The sequence below is a fragment of the Dromiciops gliroides genome, chromosome 1 (assembly GCF_019393635.1).
Source record: "Dromiciops gliroides isolate mDroGli1 chromosome 1, mDroGli1.pri, whole genome shotgun sequence".
Classification (NCBI taxonomy): Eukaryota; Metazoa; Chordata; class Mammalia; order Microbiotheria; family Microbiotheriidae; genus Dromiciops; species Dromiciops gliroides.
This window is the reverse complement of record NC_057861.1, coordinates 68,585,797-68,592,787: the sequence shown is the minus strand read 5'-3', so window position 1 is coordinate 68,592,787 and position 6,991 is coordinate 68,585,797. Positions and strand designations below refer to the sequence as shown.

The 6,991-nt window shown below is 43.6% G+C and overlaps 1 pseudogene; it reads right to left on the bottom strand.

The window, feature by feature from the left end:
* Nucleotides 1-334: 334 nt before the first annotated feature.
* Nucleotides 335-1,981, bottom strand: LOC122745441 (annotated as a pseudogene).
* Nucleotides 1,982-6,991: the final 5,010 nt, after the last annotated feature.

Genomic DNA, 6,991 nt, shown 5'->3' with positions numbered 1-6,991 from the left:
GAGGATATGATAAATTTAACATGGTAATTTCAATACTGTCCTGTTTTCTCTTTTACCTCTTCCTAAACATGTTTTGCTCTCTTCCCTATATTTTATTTTATTTATAAAAAAAAAACAAATTTATTTATACATTAATGTTGAGGGGCTGGACTAGAGTTTAAGAAAAAAGGAAAACAGTATGATGCAGTACTGTACAGAGACAGAAGACAGGTTATAGAGGAAGGGGAAAAGATGCACACATACCACACACACACACACACACACACACACACACACACACACACAAACAAGATGAAGGGAAGATAGGCTGGGCAGCCGGGTCAGGCTCCTGGCTTCATGTAGGTTTCCAGCAGGTACTTTTAAAGGCTGTGGGGTTTGTCCAAAGTTCAGCAGCGTGTGTGTTTAATGGGCTGTCAATATTGGGTTCTCCCAGCAGGCTCTGGATAGATATTAGAATGGTCCTAACATCGTACAGAGCTGACCACTTGTCCTTGAGGATGTCCAAACAGATATTGCCTTGGGTATCCACATTAGGGTGGTAACAAGGTGTGACAAATTTCACAGTGGGAGCATTATATGGGTAGCCACTGGGGAACTCCAGGGAGGAGAGCTTGTACTTCCAGTCTTCATATACTGTCCAGCAGCCCCATGGATGATCCCAACCCATTTGAAGAGATTGTCAGACTCTAGGAAGGCAGAAATTCCTTTGTCTCCAGACATCATTAGGGTCATCAATTCTTGCTGTAACCTCTTGGCCCATTGATCCATGGGCTGCATCTGCCCCAGGCTCGGCCCCCTTATGGTAGGTAGGCTGCAGCGGCACTGGCAGCAGCCGGGTCATGGTTCTGCAAGGCCGTGGGGGACCAGAGATAAAGCAAGAGAAACTCCGGGTGGCAACTGCCCCTATATTTTATAAATGCTTTAAGGTTTTGCCAAGTGCTTTTCCAAATATTATCTCATTTTATTCCTCACAACAACTTTGGGAGGTAGGTGCCATTATTCCCCATTTTAAAGAAGAGAAAACTGAGGCAGACTTGCCCAGGGTCACACAGCTAATAAGTGTCTGAGGCCAGATTTGAATTCACTGATTCCAGTGCTCTGTCTTCAGTGCCACCCAACTGCCCAGGTAAAAGTAGAGCAGAATTTAAACCCAGACCTCTTACTATAGCCCCAGTTCTCTTTCTACTGTGTAGGCTGAATAATCAGTGCAAAGTTATTTTTACACCAACTTGATATTACTGAAGAGAAGATGGAGTTGGTTAAGTTAGTATAAACTGGTTGTTAGGAAAACTGTCCTGATTGGAGGAAAGAAACTGTAAAAATATTTTATTTTAACTGGGCCCGAATCTGTGAACTCCTGGCTATCTGTCTGTGGGGCTATTAGCTTCCTACCTGCCTAGGGGTTTAAAAAATCCCCCAGGTTTGTTAAGCCCCATACAGGGACCCAACCTGTAAGGGCCTGCCCCTTCCCCCACTGCCTCCCAGATTGATAAGCAAAAGATTAGCAAAAAATTTATACAAATACCAGGGGTTTATTAAGGTGAATAAACTTAGGGATAATGTAGAAACAAGGATAACAAAAGTAAAATACAAACTGACTGCATTTTAACTTTCTCTTCTGCGGCCTGCTCATCTCTCACCTGAGGGTATGCTGCTGTTGCTGCTGCTACACCCACGCCTCACTTGGACCTGTTCACCTTCAGTCCTCTGCAACTTTCTCAGTCCTCTCCCTTTCACTCTTTTTATCCTTCACTCCAGCTCCCCTGTGCTTCTTCTCCCACTGACCAACCACTAGCATCTCTATCTTCTCACTAGCTCTCCTCTCTCTTCGTCTCTAACTTCTCTCTCTGTAGTGATGACCCCCATGTCTCTGCCCTCCCAAGCTATATAACCCCTTTTTTGTCCTCCTGAAACTCGGGCTAACTATGCCTACGCACGCCAAGCTAATTTGCTGGTGCCCCCAGGGCAGGAAGAGCCCCATGTCGGCCACACTGGGAGCTGGGGGCTAGGTGGAGGAAGCTCCGGCATCCCTGAGGCCTCCCATGTGTATCCCCACTGAGCAGGGCCTGGGCTGGGTGTGGCACAAGGCTTACATGTCTGGGACGGTTTCAGGTAAAGCAGTTAGGCTGGGGGAGGGACAGCTCATTCAGGGCTCCTGAGGCTAATTTTAGCTGCCCACAAAACCATCATAGTCTTGGCATTTTGGGATGCTTTGGCATAGAGACCAGAAGAAATTGTCCCTAACTTTGAAATGGATTGCCTGTAGCACAGGGGTCCCTAAAACAATTTGGGGCTGCCTGGGGGACACTTGTGACCTGAGAAAAAATTTAAGGACACCTAGAACATTTTGTCCAGGTCCAGGTGGGTGCCCTTATGCACTGAGAAGATCATAAACGTGTTGTTCACCCAGGCCAGTTTGTTCTCTCACTCTCAGATTGAGGCACTAAATTCCAGTCAATCCTAAGGTGCCCAGTCCCTGAAGGGAGAGCCTCACCTGTCGAAGGAACTCCTCAAGGGACCAGATTTTCCCTTTGAGAAGGGAGGCTCGGTTTTTCTCTTCCTTTTCTTTTCCCTATTGCTTTTGTGTTAGGGAAGGCATATTTTTTTTTGCAAAGAACAAGGCAGATGTTAACCTTTTAGAACTTTGTAAAAAATCATATTGTGTGTTAATTCTACTAATATGTATTTGGAAGTATGGAAGAATGTGAATAACCAGATTTGATTACAAACGTGCCACATCAACTTTTCCCAAGACTCTGGAAGACACTAGGGCAAGGATGGGGTGGGGAGATATTCAAAAAGGAATTACAGGGGCAGCTGGGTGGCACAGTGGATAGAGCACCGGCCCTGGAGTCAGGAGTACCTGAGTTCAAATCCGGCCTCAGACACTTGACACTACTGGCTGTGTGACCTGGGCAAGTCACTTAACCCCAATTGCCTCACTAAAGAAAAAAAAAAAAGGAATTACAGAACCTCCCCAGGTCTCTCAAAGAACTATCCAAATTTGACCTTTTCCAAACACAATGCAATAGATTACGCATGTAAGTGGTATGCTCTGGCCCCTCTCTCCCAGGGCCAGGATGGAATATTGCCCTTCAAGTTTCTAAAGTCCTTTGAAGAAGAGTGTTATTTGTCCCTACCTAGCACATAATAGGCACTTAATAAATATTGATTGATTGATTGATTTTTTTCTATCTACTATAGGGAGATAGAGCCATGAGAATCTGGGAGTCAGAATGTTGGGCCAGGTTTTACAGTTATCCTGGCATCAATGTCTTGAGGTCATATTCAGGAATTACCTTCCAGACAGAGTCCAACAGAAGACTCAATGGGGAGTCATGCACCATATGGACATAAATCTGACAGGATCAATGCTCTGTAGGAATTGAACTGAATTAGGAGCCCAAATCCTCTTAGAGACCAAGGTTGTGTAAAAGGGATCATGCACCTGAGGTGTTGGGGAAAATGTTTGTACATTCATTTTTGCTATATCTGTGTAGTAAATATTCTTTTGTAATAGGGCTACTAGCCACTGCCCCCCTAATAAATGAGGAGCACATAGCCAGTGGGAGCAGGAGCTAATGTATAAAGCACCTCCATTAGATTATAAACTCCTTAAGGGCAGGGAGTATCTATTGCCTCTTTTTTTGTCCCCAGTGCCAGTTTACCATTGAATGAAAAGGCCAAGGACCTAGGTCCAAGACTCAAGAAACATATGTCTTCAGAGGGTATGAAGGCCCTGAGGTATTTCCTCTTACTGCATAGTTTCTACTTGGATATTATGACCAAAAGAGATAACAAACTCCCTCAGAAAAGAATGAAGCAAAGACACAGCTGTTACTGATTCAAGCCTTTTTGAAGATACCATATATCTGGCTACCAAGCCACTCAAAAAAGTTTTCTCCCAACAATGTGGTAGGCCAACCAGAGCCAGTTATAGAATGTCCAGGCATGTTGCAGTCTTTCCATGGCATGTCTTTTACACATCATTACAGCTTTCTGGGGAAAGTTGTTTTCAGTCTCTCCTCATGGAGAGACCCTATCCCCGGTGATCTGGGCATGAGACTGAAGCCCTGTACCCCAAGAACAACAAATATTGGATATGGGAAAGAGACAGAGGGCAGCTAGGTGGCGTAGTGGATAAAGCACTGGCCCTGGATTCAGGAGTACCTGAGTTCAAATCCGACCTCAGACACTTGACACTTAACTAGCTGTGTGACCTGAACAAATCACTTAACCCTCATTACCCTGCAAAAAAAGAAAAGAAAAGAAAAAGAAAAAGAAAGGAAAGAGACAGAAAGGGTGGAGCCAAATCCATCCCAATCCATTTAACTAGATAGAACAAATCTTAATTAACCAAAAGACCTTAAAGCAAAAAAGTCTTTGATTTGACAAAGTGAAATAACTCCAGAAAAGAAGATTATTTCAATTAACTGTGGGATATTGCTCTACTCCCTGGATCCGGTATAAAAACATTGAGTCATCTAGAATGGGAATTCAAAAAAATGGAATGAGTGTGAAGTAATAGGTGAACCCCTTAAGATGAAATGGATAGAAACAGGGAAGGAAGAAGAGGCCCAGGCTATCACCTGACTGGAAAAGGACCTTCCAGCCATACAGGCTTCAGAAGGTGGTTGATTTCCCCATATTCAGAATGATGTCTTACCATTGAACTTCTGGGAGATCAACAGCTCCCATCTTCCCATTGGTGTCCTAAATAACATCCCCAGATCAGCTGGTGGCAGGGTGCTATATCACAAGGAGCCAAGGACACACAGGATTTATGGTTCTATAAGAATCCCAGGAAAGAGTCTATACCTAAGGGGAAACTTCTTGAGCACTACCATAAATGGGAGAAAGGGATGCCTAGCAACTGAAAACTGTGAGTTTCTCTACTTGAGTAGTAGCCTAATTGAGCCTAGGGGAAGGAAGGACATCCCATTCCATCAGACCCCTGAGCCTCACTAGAATCCTTTTCTACCACCCTTTCCATCTTTTCAGCTATACATTCCGTCCCACCCCCTGAGAGGTCCTTACACTGAGGGATCCTTGGGGATGCGGATAACCCAACCTAACTCCTTCTTCAATAATTAACAAACTCCCACCCAGTCATACCTTCTCATTCTAGTCATTCTAAACTTCTAGCTTTTATTAAGCAAACCTTGTTATCTGTCACCCTCTATCCACTCCTCTATTCTCATGTCTTCAACTCCCTCCCTTCACCAATAGCCCACTCTAAAGCTATCCATCCACCTTTCCACTGTGGAATTGCTTGCTTCAACAGTAGTAAGCCTGCTTTCATATTAAACTATTTCCTTTCCCACTTCTTCCATCTTCATGTACTCACCAAATCTCACTCTCTCCTAATGATATGACCTCTCTGGATACCCTTTCCAGCACTGGTTTCACTTTGACTCATACCCCCTAAACCACTTGTTGAGGTTGGAAAGTTGGGCTACTCTTTGCTCCAACTACAACTTCCAGTCTCTCTTTCTATCTCTATCACTTAGTAAATTATCCTCCTGTAGGGGGAAAAAATAATCATCAATATACTGCCTATTATGTGACAGACACTGTGCTAAGTGCTTTAAAAATATTATCTTATTCTATCCTCACAAGGACCCAGTGTATTTTATAGTTAAGGAAACTGAGACAAACAGTTCATGTGATTTGCCCAGGGTCACACAGCTACTAAATGTCTAAGGTCATACATAAGGTCTAAGGTCTTTCTGATTCCAGGTCTGATGCTTGATCCATTTTGCCACCCAGTTGAATGACCTGAGGTTCACTTAGTCTATATTAATCACCAAATCAAGATTTGGTAGCTATTATCTACTAACCTCCGGATCACTCTCCTTTCCTCAATGAGTTCAGCAATTGGAGCAATCTTTCCTCTCTAACTCCTGCATTCATACAAGGGGACTTCAACATGCATATTGCTGTTCTTTCAAAAACCCTAACCTTTGGAGCAGCTAGGTGGCACAGTAGATCAAGTACTGCCCTGGATTCAGGAGGACCTGAGTTCAAATCCAACCTCAGACACTTGACACTTACTAGCTGTGTGACCCTGGGCAAGTCACTTAACCCTTATTGTGCACCCTTCAAAAAAAAAACCCTAACCTCCCAGTTCCTCAACTTACTCATTTCCCATGAACTCTACCACCACAGCTACATACAGAGATGGTCATATCATTCATTTTGTCATCACCCACAAATATTCTACTTCCCTGTTCATGAACTTTGAAATCCCCTCATTGGATCACAGACAGTTGACATTCTACCTCCCCATCTACCTTACAACCAACCCCAAACTCTGTTCTTCATTCTTAGCACAACCTCCAATTCCTCTGCTCCTCAGTTCTTCCCAGGTCATCACCCCTATATGGCTCCCTTCCCCATATTGACTCCTTCATGAACACTCAGCTCAACACTGACCTTTTCTCTAAAGTCCTTTGCCCCTCATCCTATCGCTGATCTTGCCTTGCCAAGCTTCAGTCTTGGATCACGGCATTATCTAATGCCTACTCCTTTATTTATTTTTTTTTGGTTTGTTTTTTGGGCAGGGCAATGAGGGTTAAGTGATTTGCCTAAGGTCACACAGCTATTAAGTGTCAAGTGTCTGAGGCTAGATTTGAACTCAGGTCCTTCTGAATCCAGGGACGGTGCTTTAGCCACTGTGTCACCTAGCTGCCCCGTCCTATATTGTTGAATGAAGCAAAATCATGTTGACTAAGTCTACTACAAATTTATGTTCATAATCTCAACTAGGCCCTCACTGAAGCAAAGCCATCAATTCAGGAATGACTGAACAAACTGTGATATATGATTGTGATGGAAGACTACTGAGCTATGAGAAATGAAGAGGATGGTTTTGGATAAAACTGGAAAAACACAAACTGATGCAAAGTGAAATGAGAAGAACTAAGAGAACATTGTCCATAATAACAGCAATATTGTACAATGATCAGCTGTGAATGACTTAGCTATTCTT